The sequence below is a fragment of the Microcaecilia unicolor genome, chromosome 3 (assembly GCF_901765095.1).
Source record: "Microcaecilia unicolor chromosome 3, aMicUni1.1, whole genome shotgun sequence".
NCBI classification, from domain to species: domain Eukaryota; kingdom Metazoa; phylum Chordata; class Amphibia; order Gymnophiona; family Siphonopidae; genus Microcaecilia; species Microcaecilia unicolor.
The window spans coordinates 88,497,057-88,511,121 of NC_044033.1; the positions used below are offsets into that span (position 1 = coordinate 88,497,057).

At 42.0% G+C, this 14,065-nt stretch overlaps 1 protein-coding gene across 1 annotated transcript in view; it reads left to right on the forward strand.

Moving 5' to 3' along the window:
• WDPCP (WD repeat containing planar cell polarity effector) overlaps positions 1-14,065 on the forward strand; it is an 846,895-nt gene that overhangs the window by 755,721 nt on the left and 77,109 nt on the right. The gene's annotated exons all lie outside the window — the stretch shown is intronic.

The window sequence follows — 14,065 nt, forward strand, 5'->3', positions numbered from 1 at the left end:
TACCCCGGAAGGTACAGAGGGCCCTGTAGAGCGTCGATTGGAAGCACAGTTAACAACGGAGAAGAAAACGGAGGGCATTTTTTGCCCAACGAGACGCTGCGGAGTGAGGGGAGAGGAACTGAGGAACAGAGTCGGACTCCTGAGCTGACTTCCACAAGGTTTGAAATTCCTAAAGCATTAGTAGAAAAACCAAAAGATGAGACATTAGATACCTTATGGGATTTGGTGTCTAACCTGGGTCAAATTTTTCTTAAGCAAAATAATGAGACGTTACCAAGATTAAAATCTTTGGAGACTGATTTTCTAAAAAAAGGAAGAGGAGTGTAAAGATCTGAAAGACAAATTTGGGAAATTAGAGGAAAAAGTTGATAAAAAAATTTCGAATTTTGAAGTAATTCAATCTACGATGATAAAAGATTTGACCAGTCTTAGGATGAAGACTGAAGTATTTGATAACTATACTAAAAGTCATAATTTAAGATTTGTCAACTTTCCCAGAGTACAAAATGTAACTCCTCAAGAAATGTTAAAACGCTATTTGCGTGAGATCTTGGATATTCCTGAACAGAATCTTCCACCTTTTACCTTGGTCTACTATATTCCTGGGAAAGACCCGAATCGGATACCCGATAAACCAATAGACATTTCTCTTTTGCTTGAAACTACTGACTCTGAACTTGCCTCAGCCGCCACTTTGGTGGCGACTGTGGCATTATTGCCAGATAAGAATTGGATATTCCGCATGTTTTTCCGTAATAAAGAAAAGCCTTTTTTAGGGTTTAAAATTCTCCTGTTTCCAGATGTCTCTAAGGAGACTAGACGGCGGAGGAAACAATTCTTGCTCCTAAAGCCTGAAGTGTTGCACTTGGGGGGTACCTTTTTTTTAAGATACCCTTGCAAGTGCATAATAAGGCTTGGGGGTAAAAAATATGTATTTATGGAACCTGCTCATGTCTCTGCACTTATAGCCTCAGCAAAATTGGATAAACGATAAAATAATTAGGCAACCTCACTTAATGTAGTGCGATATCCAGTTATATTTTCTTTTTCTGTTGTTTGTTTCCAGTATTTTTCCTATATTTTGGATTCCTTATTTATGGACTTGAGTGTTAATTTCTTATGAAGAGCGAATTATTTTACTTTTTGTGATTAAGTTTTTTCTGAGAAAGATTTATGTATATGTATGACACTTCCTAAACAAGATGTTTCTTGTAATAATATGAATAATTGAATAAATAAATAAATTAAAATTAAAAATTAAAATCGGCTTTCAATTATGCCGATGTGGACGACCTTGCAAGAAGGACGCCCATCTCCCAATTTGTGTCGAAAGATGGGCACCCTTCTCTTTCGAAAATAAGCATGATAGTGAAATTTTTTTAGGTATATTAAAAGCAAGAAGCCGGCAAAAGAATCAATTGGACCGCTAGATGACCGAGGAGTAAAAGGGGCGATCAGGGAAGACAAAGCCACAGCAGAGAGATTAAATTAATTCTTTGCTTCGGTCTTCACCAAGGAAGATTTGGGAGAGATACTGGTGCCAGAAATGGTGTTCGAAGCTGACGAGTCGGAGAAACTGAATGATATCTCTATAAACTTAGAGGATGCAATGAGGCAATTTGACAAATTGAAGAGTAACAAATCGCCTGGACCAGATAGAATTCATCCTGGAGTACTGAGAGAATTGAAAAATGAACTGGCGGAACTATTGTTAGTAATATGTAATTTATTTTTAAAATCGAGCATGGTACTGGAAGATTGGAGGGTAGTCCATGTAACGCCGGTTTTAAAAAAAGATTCCAGAGGGGATCCACGAAATTATAGACTGGTGAGCCTGACGTCAGTGCCAGGCAAAATGGTAGAGACTATTATAAAGAACAAAATTATAGAGAATATTTAAAAGCATGGATTAATGAGACAAAGCCAACATGGATTTAGTGAAGGGAAATCTTGCCTCACCAATCTATTATATTTCTTTGAAGGGGTGAACAAACGTGGATAAAGGCGAGCCGGTTGATATTGTGTATTGGATTTTCAAAAAGCATTTGACAAAGTACCTCATGAAAGACTCCACAAGAAATTGGAGAGGCATGGGATAAGAGGTAGTGTCCTATCGTAAATTAAAAACTGGTTAAAGGATAGAAAACAGAGAGAAGCGTTAAGTGGTCAGTATTCTCAATGGAGAAAGGTATATAGTGGCATTCCTCAGGGGTCTGTGCTGGAACCACTGCTTTTTAACATATTTATAAATGATCTAGAGATGGGAGTAACTAGTGAGGTAATTAAATTTGCTGGCGACACAAAGTTATTCAAAGTTGTTAAATCGCAAGAGGATTGTGAAAAATTACAAGAGGACCTTACAAGACTGGGAGACTGGGCGTCTAAATGGCAGATGACATTTAATGTTAGCAACTGCAAAGTGATGCATGTGGGAAAGAGGAACCCAAACTATAGCTATATAATGCAAGGTTCCATGTTAGGCGTCACTGACCAAGAAAGAGATCTCGGCGTCGTTGTTGATGATATGTTGAAATCCTCTGCTCAGTGTGCTGCAGCGGCTAAGAAAGCAAATATAGTAACATAGTAGATGATGGCAGAAAAAGACCTGCACGGTCCATCCAGTCTGCCCAACAAGATGAACTTGTGTATCCCTTACCTTGATTTGTACCTGTCTTTTTCAGGGCACAGACCGTATGTCTGCCCAGCACTATCCCCTCCTCCCAACCACCAGCCTCGCCTCCCACCACCGGCTCTGGCACAGACCATATAAGTCTGCCCAGCACTATTCCCCTGCTCCCAACCACCAGTCCCGCCTCCACCACCAGATCTGGCACAGACCGTATAAGTCTGCCCACCACTATCTTCGCCTCTCATCCACCAACCCCTCTTCCCCCCACCGGCTCCGCCACCCAATTTCGGCTAAGCTTCTGAGGAACCATTCCTTCTGCACAGGATTCCTTTATGTATATCCCATGCATGTTTGAATTCCGTTTCCGTTTTCATCTCCACCACCTCCCGCAGGAGGGCATTCCAAGCATCCACCACTCTCTCTGTGAAAAAATACTTCCTGACATCTTTTTTGAATCTGCCCCCCTTCAATCTCATTTCATGTCCTCTCGTTCTACCGCCTTCCCATCTCCGGAAAAGATTTGTTTGCGGATTAATACCTTTCAAATATTTGAACGTCTGTATCATATCACCCCTGTTCCTCCTTTCCTCCAGGGTATACATGTTCAGGTCAGCAAGTCTGTCCTCATACATCTTGGAACGCAAATCCCATACCATTCTCATAGCTTTTCTTTGCACCGCTTCAATTTTTTTTACATCCTTCGCAAGGTACGGCCTCCAAAACTGAACACAACTCCAGGTGGGGCCTCACCAACGACTTGTACAGAGGCATCAACACTTCCTTTCTTCTGCTGGTCACACCTCTCTCTATACAGCCTAGCAACCTTCTCGCTACGGCCACCACCTTGTCACACTGTTTTGTCGCCTTCAGATCCTCGGATACTATCACCCCAAGATCCCTCTCCCCCTCAGTACATATCAGACTCTCACTGCCTAACACATACGTCTCTCATGGGTTTCTACTCCCTAGGTGCATCACTTTGCATTTCTTCGCATTGAATTTTAATTGCCAAACCTTAGACAATTCTTCTAGCTTCCGCAGATCTTTTTTCATGTTTTCCACTCCCTCCCTTTTTCATGTTTTCCACTCCCTCCCGGGTGTCCACTCTGTTAGAAATCTTAGTATCATCTGCAAATAGGCAAACTTTACCTTCTAACCCTTCGGCAATGTCACTCACAAATATATTGAACAGAATCGACCCCAGCACCGATCCCTGAAGCACTCTACTACTCACCTTTCCCTCCTCCGAGCGAACGCCATTTACCACCACCCTCTGTCGTCTGTCCGTCAACCAGTTCCTAATCCAGTTCACCACTTTGGGACCTATCTTCAGCCCATCGAGTTTATTTAAGAGCCTCCTCTGGGGAACCGTGTCAAAAGCTTTGCTAAAATCTAAGTAGATTAAGTCTATAGCATGTCGATGATTCAATTCTGCAGTTACCCAATCAAAGAATTCAATGAGATTCATTTGGCACGATTTCCCTCTGGTAAAACCATGTTGTCTCAGATCTTGCAACTTATTGGTTTCCAGGAAATTCACTATCCTTTCCTTCAGCATCGCTTCCATTACTTTTCCAATAACCGAGGTTAGGCTTACCGGCCTGTAGTTTCCAGCTTCTTCCCTATCGCCACTTTTGTGAAGAGGGACCACATCCGCCGTTCTCCAATCCCTCAGAACCTCTCCCGTCTCCAAGGATTTATTAAACAAACCTTTAAGAGGACCCGCCAGAACCTCTCTGAGCTCCCTCAATATTCTGGGGTGGATCCCGTCCGGTCCCATGGCTTTGTCCACCTTTAGCTTTCCAAGTTGTTCATACACACTCTCTTCCATGAACGGTGCTATATCCACTCCATCCTCAAATGTACTTTTGCCAGTCCCTCGTGGTCCTTCTCCAGGATTTTCTTCAGTGAAAACAGAACAAAAGTATCTATTTAGCAAATTGGCTTTTTCTTCATCATTATCTACATAGCGGTTCGCTGTATCTTTTAGTCTCACAATTCCCTTTTTAGTCATTCTCCTTTCACTAATATACCTGAAGAAATTTTTGTCACCCCTCCTTACATTTCTAGCCATTTGTTCTTCTGCTTGTGCCTTTGCCAGACGTACCTCTCTCTTGGCTTCTTTCAGTTTCATCCGGTATTCCTCCCCGTGTTCCTCTTCTTGAGTTTTTCTATATTTCAGGAACGCCAATTCTTTAGCCTTTATTTTCTCAGCCACTTGCTTGGAGAACCATATCGGTTTCCTTTTTCTCTTGATTTTATTTACTCTCCTTAAAGGTCTGTGGCCCTATTTATTACTTCTTTCAGCCTGGACCACTGTCCTTCCACTTCTTGTATGTCCTCCCAGCCCATCAGCTCCTTCCTCAGGTATTCCCCCATTTTACTAAAGTCAGCATGCTTGAAATCCAGGATATAATTTATTATTAGGATAGGAATGGAAAACAAAAGTGAGTACGTTATAATGCCTTATAATGCCGGTACGTCAAGGTCCATCTCTGACCGTCTACAAATCTAAACTAAAAGCCTACCTTTTTGATGCTGCTTTTAACTCCTAACCCTTGTTCACTTGTTCAGAACCCTTATTTTATCATCCTCACTTTAATATTCCCTTATCTCTTGTTTGTCCTTTTTGTCTGTCCTAATTAGATTGTAAGCTCTGTCGAGCAGGGACTGTCTCTTCATTTCAAATGTACAGCGCTGCGTACGTCTAGTAGCGCTATAGAAATGAAGTAGTAGTAGTAGTATCGGTCCATGGTACGACTGCACCTTGAATATTGTGTTCAATTCTGATCTTATTTTCACAAACACAAACTTCCTTAATATTTCATTCCTTTTATTGAATGTAATCATATATCTAACAACAATCACCTATGCTGATTCCGGAACTCACTCATCCAAACCTTTCACTTCCCCACTCATGCAATCACATATCCCCTTAAGAACAAACACTGATTCACATACAAAATTGATTGTATCACCACATAAATCAAAAAAGAGACCTTAAATCAGTATTTCCTATGAACTTAAGTCCATGTACTTATGTCCCTTTATAATACATATTGTCCTTTAGTTGATTCAAAAAGATATGCTTATTAGCACAAAAAATAAGCAGCCCCAAACCAGGGGTTCCTTCCACTCCTTCTTACGACACCTTGTGCTTGCTCAATCAGAGCGGATCAGGGTAGCTTGTCAGAGGCTTCCTGGAGTCTGCATGCTGTTTTCAGCCTTAAACTCCCTCTGACTCATCTCCTGCTCCTCGAGCTCCCTCTGACTCATCAATCACTGCTCGCTCCTCGATGGGAGACCGCATTTCGGACAAAAGCCTTCCTCAGGAGGAACATCTCTCACCCCCTAAAACAACACATAACTTTAACTAATCTCATTTACTAACAAATCCTCTTCACCACTTCTTCACATAATACTTAACAATACATGCTTATACTATTTATAAATCTATTTTCTGGCAGCTTACCATAGGGATAATGAGTCCAGCACGGGACTCTCTATGAGCTTCTCAGATACTGTTGCTGAATTAAGCATTCGCCACCCCTCCTCCTCTATGAATGACCCTGTCGTAATGATTTACACCTGGAGAGGGAGAGATCTAATCATATCCACTCCACCTCCAGGTTTAGACCCCTGGGAGCCACCGACAACAACCACGCTGTAACGTCACCTCCACCTCTCTGGGGGGGTGATTTGTCTAAGTACTACACATCTTAAATCCTCAATCATGTGATTACACGTTGTCCAATGATTAACCAGCGGAGCATCTTGTCTACCAATCCTAATGTTGCTGGTATGTTCAGCCAGCCTATTCTTCAACTGACGTTTTGTGTGCCCTATATAATACATATGGCAAGGGCACATAATACAGTAAACTACTCCCACGCTAGTGCAATCAGTGACATTATGCAAATAATATTTCCTAGTGGTCCCAGGGATCCAAACCCATCGGGTGGACACAGAAAATTTGCAAAATACACATTTCCCACATGGGGAATGTTGACCTTGATATTCCTCATTATAAATGGGTTTATGCAATAACTCCCCCAAATTAGCTGTGCATGAATAAGCCACCTTTTGGTGCTCAGCAAACACAGAGTGCACCCCCAACACATGCCAATTCTTATGAATAGAATAACCAATTTTTGAGGCTTTAACAGAGAAAGGAAGCATACAATTCTGATCACCACATCTCAAAAAAGATATAGTGGAATTAGAAAAGGTACAGAGAAGGACGACAAAAATGATAAAAGGGATGGGAGTACTTCCCTATGAGGAAAGGCTGAAGCATCTAGGGCTCTTCAGCTTGGAGAAGAGACGGCTGGGGGGAGATATGATAGAGGTCTATAAAATAATGAGTGGAATGGAACGGGTAGACGTGAAGTGTTTGTTTACTCTTTCCAATAATACTAGGACTAGGGGGCATGCGATGAAGCTACAAAGTAGTAAATTTAATATGAATCGTAGAAACTTTTTCTTCACTCAACATGTAATTAAACTCTGGAATTTGTTGCCAGAGAATGTGGTAAAGGCAGTTAGTGGGGTTTTAAAAGGGTCTGGACGGCTTCCTAAAGGAAAAATCCATAGACCATTATTAAGTTGACTTGGGGAAAATCCACTGCTTATTTCTGGGATAAACAACATAAAATGTATTGAGCTTTTTTGGGATCTTGCCAGGTATTTGGCCACTGTTTGAAACAGGATGCTGGGCTTGATGGACCTTTGGTCTGTCCCAGTATGGCATGTACAGCAATCACAGCAGGAAAAGCTTTTATCTCTGGGAGGACATTGCCCCAGTGTGATGCATATTAAGGGGAGGGGGCACATTCAGCCAGAAGCGGGCTCCAGAGTGATGAGCAATTCTGGCATAACAGTGGAGGGGCTGGAGATAGGGTAAATAAGAAACTAGTGTTTACCCTTTCAAATAGTGATGATTAGTGGACACTAAAGGTTGCACATTTAAAACAAATCATTGAAAGTACTTTTTCATTCAAGCTGTGAATATAAAACTTGTTGCCAGTAAATGTGGTCAGTGCAGTTAGCATAACTTCAAAAGGGTTTAGAGAGGTACCCAGAGGGAAAGTCTATAAACCATTAATTGAACATGTAGACTTGGGAAAGCCACTGCTTATCCCTAGGTGTGAACAACAAGAAATTAACCTGTTATATGTAATCTACCTAGGAACTTGTGACCAGAATTGGCCACTGTCAAAAATAGATAATGGGTTGGAAGGACTTTTGGTCTAAACCAGTTTGGCACATCTTATGTTCTGTCACCTGTCTCAGAAATTTCATATCAGACTGAAGGCCAGCTCTTCCATCAGGTGTACTACGCAATGTCCTAGAGCACAGCAATTTTGGGAAAAGCATCTGTACTTCACTGTACATGAGCACAACCCAGTGGCTGTATAGGTCAGTGCCCTAAATCTCAGGTAGCACAGACAGGCCTGTCACCAGGCCAGCTAGCTCCGTTGCCACAGGGGCTGGAATCCCTCAGAAAATGCAACCAGAACACTGGCTCACTTTTTAATCATGCACCATCAAGCCACATTACAGCTTCTGAAAGCTTCTGCCACTATATCAGGATCAAGGAGTATAGAGCCCTGACCCCTCATGGGACTTACTGGTGGTACCCCATGCAGTTGCCCACTCTGCCTGCCCCTTCTAATTGTCCTGAGCAGAAATCCAGCTCTAGCCCCTTCCCTATCTCTCCCAGCAACAAGAGCAGAAGGAGTTGAGACTAGAGTGGACAAAGCAGAATAAGGAAGAGTCATTTAACCCTGATCCAGCCCCTCCCTCCTTAATATGCAGGGAACAGGAGGACAGGGTGAGTTTAGCATGGACAGAGCATTCTGATAACTTTATTGTCTGCACATGTTGTCAAAGCAGGTAATTTTATTAGCAGCTTAAGTATGTAGAACAGTATTTTAGACAGTGTTCTCCCGCATTGTTTAATTTATGTGAAGTATGACATCAGTTTTATAATTACAAATTGAAGATGACAAAGAGCTATTACTATGCACAACTTGTCCAGTTGGCACCTAACCCTTCTTGAAAAATATTTTCTATAGTTGCTATCTCAGTAATTAATACTGGAAGGAAAAAGTCTGTAATTTTTCCCTCAGAAGATCATCTAACCCAGACTTTTAAATCAAAAATTGATAGAGATCCCCCTTTTTCTCTACATCTCCTCCTATAATCACCTATCCCATCAGAATTGCCTGAGGAGGTAATTCACTCCTCTCAGTCTTAACATAAGACTATAAGAATATAAAAATAACCATACTAGATCAGACCAGTAGTCCATCTAGCCCAGTATCCTGCTTCCAACAGTGGCTAATCCAGGTCACAAGTACCTGGCAGAAACCCAATTACTGGCAACATTCCATGCTACCAATCCTGGGGCAAGCAGTGGCTTTCCCCGTGTCTAACCCAATAATAGACTATAGACTTTTCCTCCAGGAACTTGTCAAAACCTTCTTTAAACCTAGATATGCTAACCACTATTACCATGTCATCCGGCAGCAAGTTCCAGAGATTTACTATTCTTTGAGTGAAAAAATATTTAATCAACCCTCCTTAGAAGTCGAGGTTCTTTCTGCCCCATCCTACTAGATGAGGTGCTATGGCCTATTAAACATCTCCTAGCTAGAAAGGTTCCGGGTTCTGATGGTTTCCGCAAAAACATTTATAAAAAATTTAAAGGTATTTTGGCCCCACTGCTCACTAGGGTTTATAATTCTTTTGAAGAGGATATAGTTTTACCTCATTCATGGCATCTAACCACGGTAACAATACTGCTTAAACCAGACAAACCCCCTCATCTTTGTAGCTCCTATAGGCCTATATCTTTACTTGGCACTGATTATAAGATTTTCACTAAAATACTGGCACACAGATTACAGAGGGTACTATCCAACTTGATCCAGGATGATCAAGCGGGTTTTGTCCAGGGCAGACAGATAATGATAATATGCAGAGGGCTTTGTAACTACTGCAGAACAGGATTTGGGCCCAGCTATTACGGTGTGTCAAGATGCGGAGAAGGCCTTTGATAGGGTATCTTGGCCTTTTTTGTTGACAGTCCTACGGAAACTTGGCCTTTTGGGGCCTTCTCTGCATTGAATACAGGAACTCTATAAGTATCCTTTGGCTATGTTAAAATTAAATGGCGCCTGTACCACCTGTTTTGAACTTTTGCAGGTCATGAGGCAGGGTTGTACACTCTCCCTCTTGCTCTCCCCCATGGCCTATTTACTTTGCACCTTTCCTGATATAGCAGGGATGCCTAGTGGAGGGACAGTCCATAAAATTATGCTGTTTGTGGATGTTATACTCTTGACCCACCCTCACACCTCTCTGTAAGCAGTACATGATATCTTAGATTCTTATGGTCGGATCTCTGGGTTCAAAGTCAACCTACAGAAATCCGAAATATTAAATCTTACTATGCAGCTGGAGTGAATATGCTGCCTGTGCTGGTTCCAATCGCAAAATGGCTGCCAGGATCTTCCACGGCATTCCCATGAGGTCACTAGACCACCAGGGCTTCTTAAGGCAGGCCTGGGAAGGGCCTATGGGTGGTAGGGTGGGAGTGATCATGAGGAAATCCAAACCTGGATTTCAATCTGGTTTGAGTGCCAAAACCAAAACTTGAATTCAGGCAGCTTCTATGTAGCTGTTTGTTTATCTAGGATTTACCATTGCTCCATTACAAACCTACATATGTAAGTGCTGCCAATTAAGTCGTGAGGGTACAATTTTAATTGGGTTTCATTTTGGAGGAGAAAATAAACTACATGAGATTAAGGAGAATGACTTCTTTATTTCTACATGTAAAGCCCTGGCTTTTTTTTCTTACATACTTTGTGTGCTTGTGTAATTATCTGCAGGTATTTGTCCGGGAAGAGAGATTGCCTAGCCCTTTAGTGGTACTGAACACAAATTAAACTGGCGGTCATGTGACCGCAGAAGTATTTGTCCTAGGAGAGATTACTTAGCCCCTACTGGTGCTGAATGCGAATTAAATCGGTGGTCATCACCGAAGAAGTACTTGTCCTTGGAGAGAGATTACATAGCCCCTACTGGTGCTTAATGCAAATGGATTGGATACTATAAATTTAATACTATCTGCGGCATCTGTGCTTTTTATTCTTACCTACTTTGTGTGCTTATGTCATTATCTGCAGGTATTTGTCCTGGGAGAGAGATTACATAGCTCCTACTGGTGCTGAATGCAAACTTAATCATAAGTATGTAACTACATAAGTATTGCCATACTGGAACAGACCGAAGGTCCATCAAGCCCAGCATCCTGTTTCCAACAGTGGCCAATCCAGGTCACATGACCTAGCAAGATCCCAAAACAGTACAATATATTTTATGCTGCTTATCCTAGAAATATGGATGGCAATGTTCCACCAATATATCGTAAATAATACACAACCAACTAGTGGTAGAACATATGGTACTCCGTGCTTCTAATTGCTGTGGCTACATAAAGGTGGAAGACACTGAACCGCTTCCTGCATCTAAGAGAAATTAAAGTACTAGTGCTGTAGCTATGGCAAGCGATTGAGCCTCTAGTGCACACTAAAATAAACAAAAAAGACAAAAGAAAAGTGGAGAAAAACAAAAGAAAGATAAAAGTAAAATAAGAATTAAGTGTAGAGCACTGGACACTTTTGCACATTAAAATTGCACTGTGGAAGGCTGGGGGTAGTCGATGATTATAAATAGTCACGAAGTACAGGCTCACCTTTTGGTGATAAAAAAGTTGCCTAAGTGACCATATGAGACTTCCCCATCACAAATTAGCAATTAGAAGCACGGAGTACCACATGTTCTACCACTAGTTGGTTGTGTATCCTAGAAATAAGCAGTGGATTTTCCCCAAGTCCATTTTAATAATAACTTATGGACTTTTCTTTTAGGAAGCTATCCAAACCTTTTTAAAACCTCGCTAAGCTAACTGCTTTTACTACATCCTTTGGCAACAAATTCCAGAGTTTAATTACACATTGAGTGAAGAAGTATTTTCTCCGATTCATTTTAAATTTACTACTTTGTAGCTTCATTGCTTGCTCCCTAGTCCTAGTATTTTGGAAAGAGTAAACAAGCGATTCATGTCTACCCGTTCCATTTCACTCATTATTTTATAGACCTCTATCATATGTCCTCTCAGCCGTCTCTTCTCCAGGCTGAAGAGCCCTAGCCGCTTTAAGCCTTTCCTCAAAGGGAAATTATCCCATCTCCGTTATCCTTTTCATCGACCTTCTCTGTACCTTTTCTAATTCCACCATATCTTTTTTGAGATGCGGTGACCAGAACTGCACACAATATTTGAGATGTGGTCACACCATGAAGCGATATAAAGATATTATAGCGTCCTCATTTTTGTTTTCCATTCCTTTCCTAATAATACCTAACATTCTATTTGCTTTCTTAGCTGCCACCACACACAGAACAGAGGGTTTCAGCGTACCATCAACGATGACACCTAGATCCTTTTCCTGGTTGGTGACTCCTAATGTGGAACCTTGCATTATGTAACTATAGTTCAGGTTCCTCTTTCCCACATGCATCGCTTTGCAGTTGCTCACATTAAAAATCATCTGCCATATGGATGCCCAGTCTCCCAGTCTCATAAGGTCCTCTTGTAATTTTTCACAATCCTCTTGTGATTTAACAACTTTGAATAACGTAACAGTCCCAGCACAGACCCCTGGGGATCCCCACTATCTACCCTTCTCCATTGAGATTACTGACCATTTAACCCTACTCTCTGTTTTCTATTAACCACTTTTTAATCCACAATAGTACACTACCTCTACACTCTACACCACTACCACTACACTCAAATTTCCTCTAGAGTCTTTCATGAGGTACTTTGTCAAATGGCTTTTGAAAATCCAGATACACAATATTGGATGGCTCACCTTTATCCACGTTTGTTCACTCCTTCAAAGAAATATAATAGATTGGTGAGGCAAGGTTTCTTTTCACTAAATCCATGTTGGCTTTGTCTTAATCCATGCTTTTCAATATGCTCTGTAATTTTGTTCTTTATAATAATCTCTACCATTTTGCCCAGCACCAACATCAGGCTCACCAGTCTATAATTTCCCAGACCACCTCTGGAACCTTTTTAAAAAATCGACATTACATTGGCCTATCTTCCGGTACCATGCTTGATTTTTAAAGATAAATTACATGTTACTAACAATAGTTCTGCAAGTTCATTTTTCAATTTTATCAGTACTCTGGGATGAATTCCATCTGGTGCAGGTGATTTGCTACTCTTCAACTTGTCAGATTGCGCCATTACATCTTCCAGGTTTATAGAGATTTCATTCAGTTTCTCTGACTTGTCAGCTTTGAATATCTTTTCTTCCACTGGTATCTCTCCCAAATCTTCCTCAGTGAAAACCGAAGCAATAGCCCAAATCGGCATAATCGAAAGCCAATGTTGGGAGTCCTCAACTGATTTCCATTGCGGGGACAACCAAAGTTCACGGGTGCGTGTCGGAAGCATAGTGAAGGCGGGACTGGGGTGTGCCTAACACATGGGCGTCCTCGACCAATAATGGAAAAAAGAAGGGCGTCCCTGATGAACACTTGGACGACTTTACCTGGTCCTTTTTTTCTTATGACCAAGCCACAAAAATGTGCCCTAAATAACCAGATGACCTCCCCTTACTCCTCCAGTGGTCACTAACCCCCATCCCACCCTCAAAAAATTTGTTTTTAATATTTTTCCAACCTCTATGCCAGCCTCATATATCATACCAAGCTCCATGACAGCAGTATGCAGGTCCCTGGAGCAGTTTTAGTGGATGCAGTGTACTTCAGGCAGGCGGACCCAGGCCCCCCCCCCCCCCCACACCTGTTACACGTGATGGTAAATGTGAGCCCTTCAAAACCCACCCGAAACCCACTGTACCCACATCTAGGTGCCCCCCTTCACCCGTAAGGGCAATGGTAGTGGTGTACAGTTGTGGGGAGGGGGTTTTGGGGGGCTCAGCACCCAAGGTAAGGAAGCTATGTACCTGGGAGCAATTTCTGAAATCTACTGCAGTGCCCCCTAGGGTGCCCAGTTGGTGTCTTGGTATGTCAGGGGGACCAGTGCACTAGGAATGCTGGCTCCTCTCATGGCCAAATGGCTTGGATTTGGTCGTTTCTGAGATGGGCGTCCTTGGTTTCCATTATGGCCAAAAATCGGGGACGACCATCGCTAAGGTTGACCTAAATTTCACGATTTAGGCGTCCCCGACCATATTATCGTAACAAAAGATGGGCGCCCATCTTGTTTTGATAATACGGGTTTGCCGGGACGTCCTGCGAGGACGTCTTCAGGAAAACATGGGTGCCCCTTTCGATTATGCCCCTATATGTGTTTTTGCCTCCAACGCAATCTTTTTTTAAAAGTCC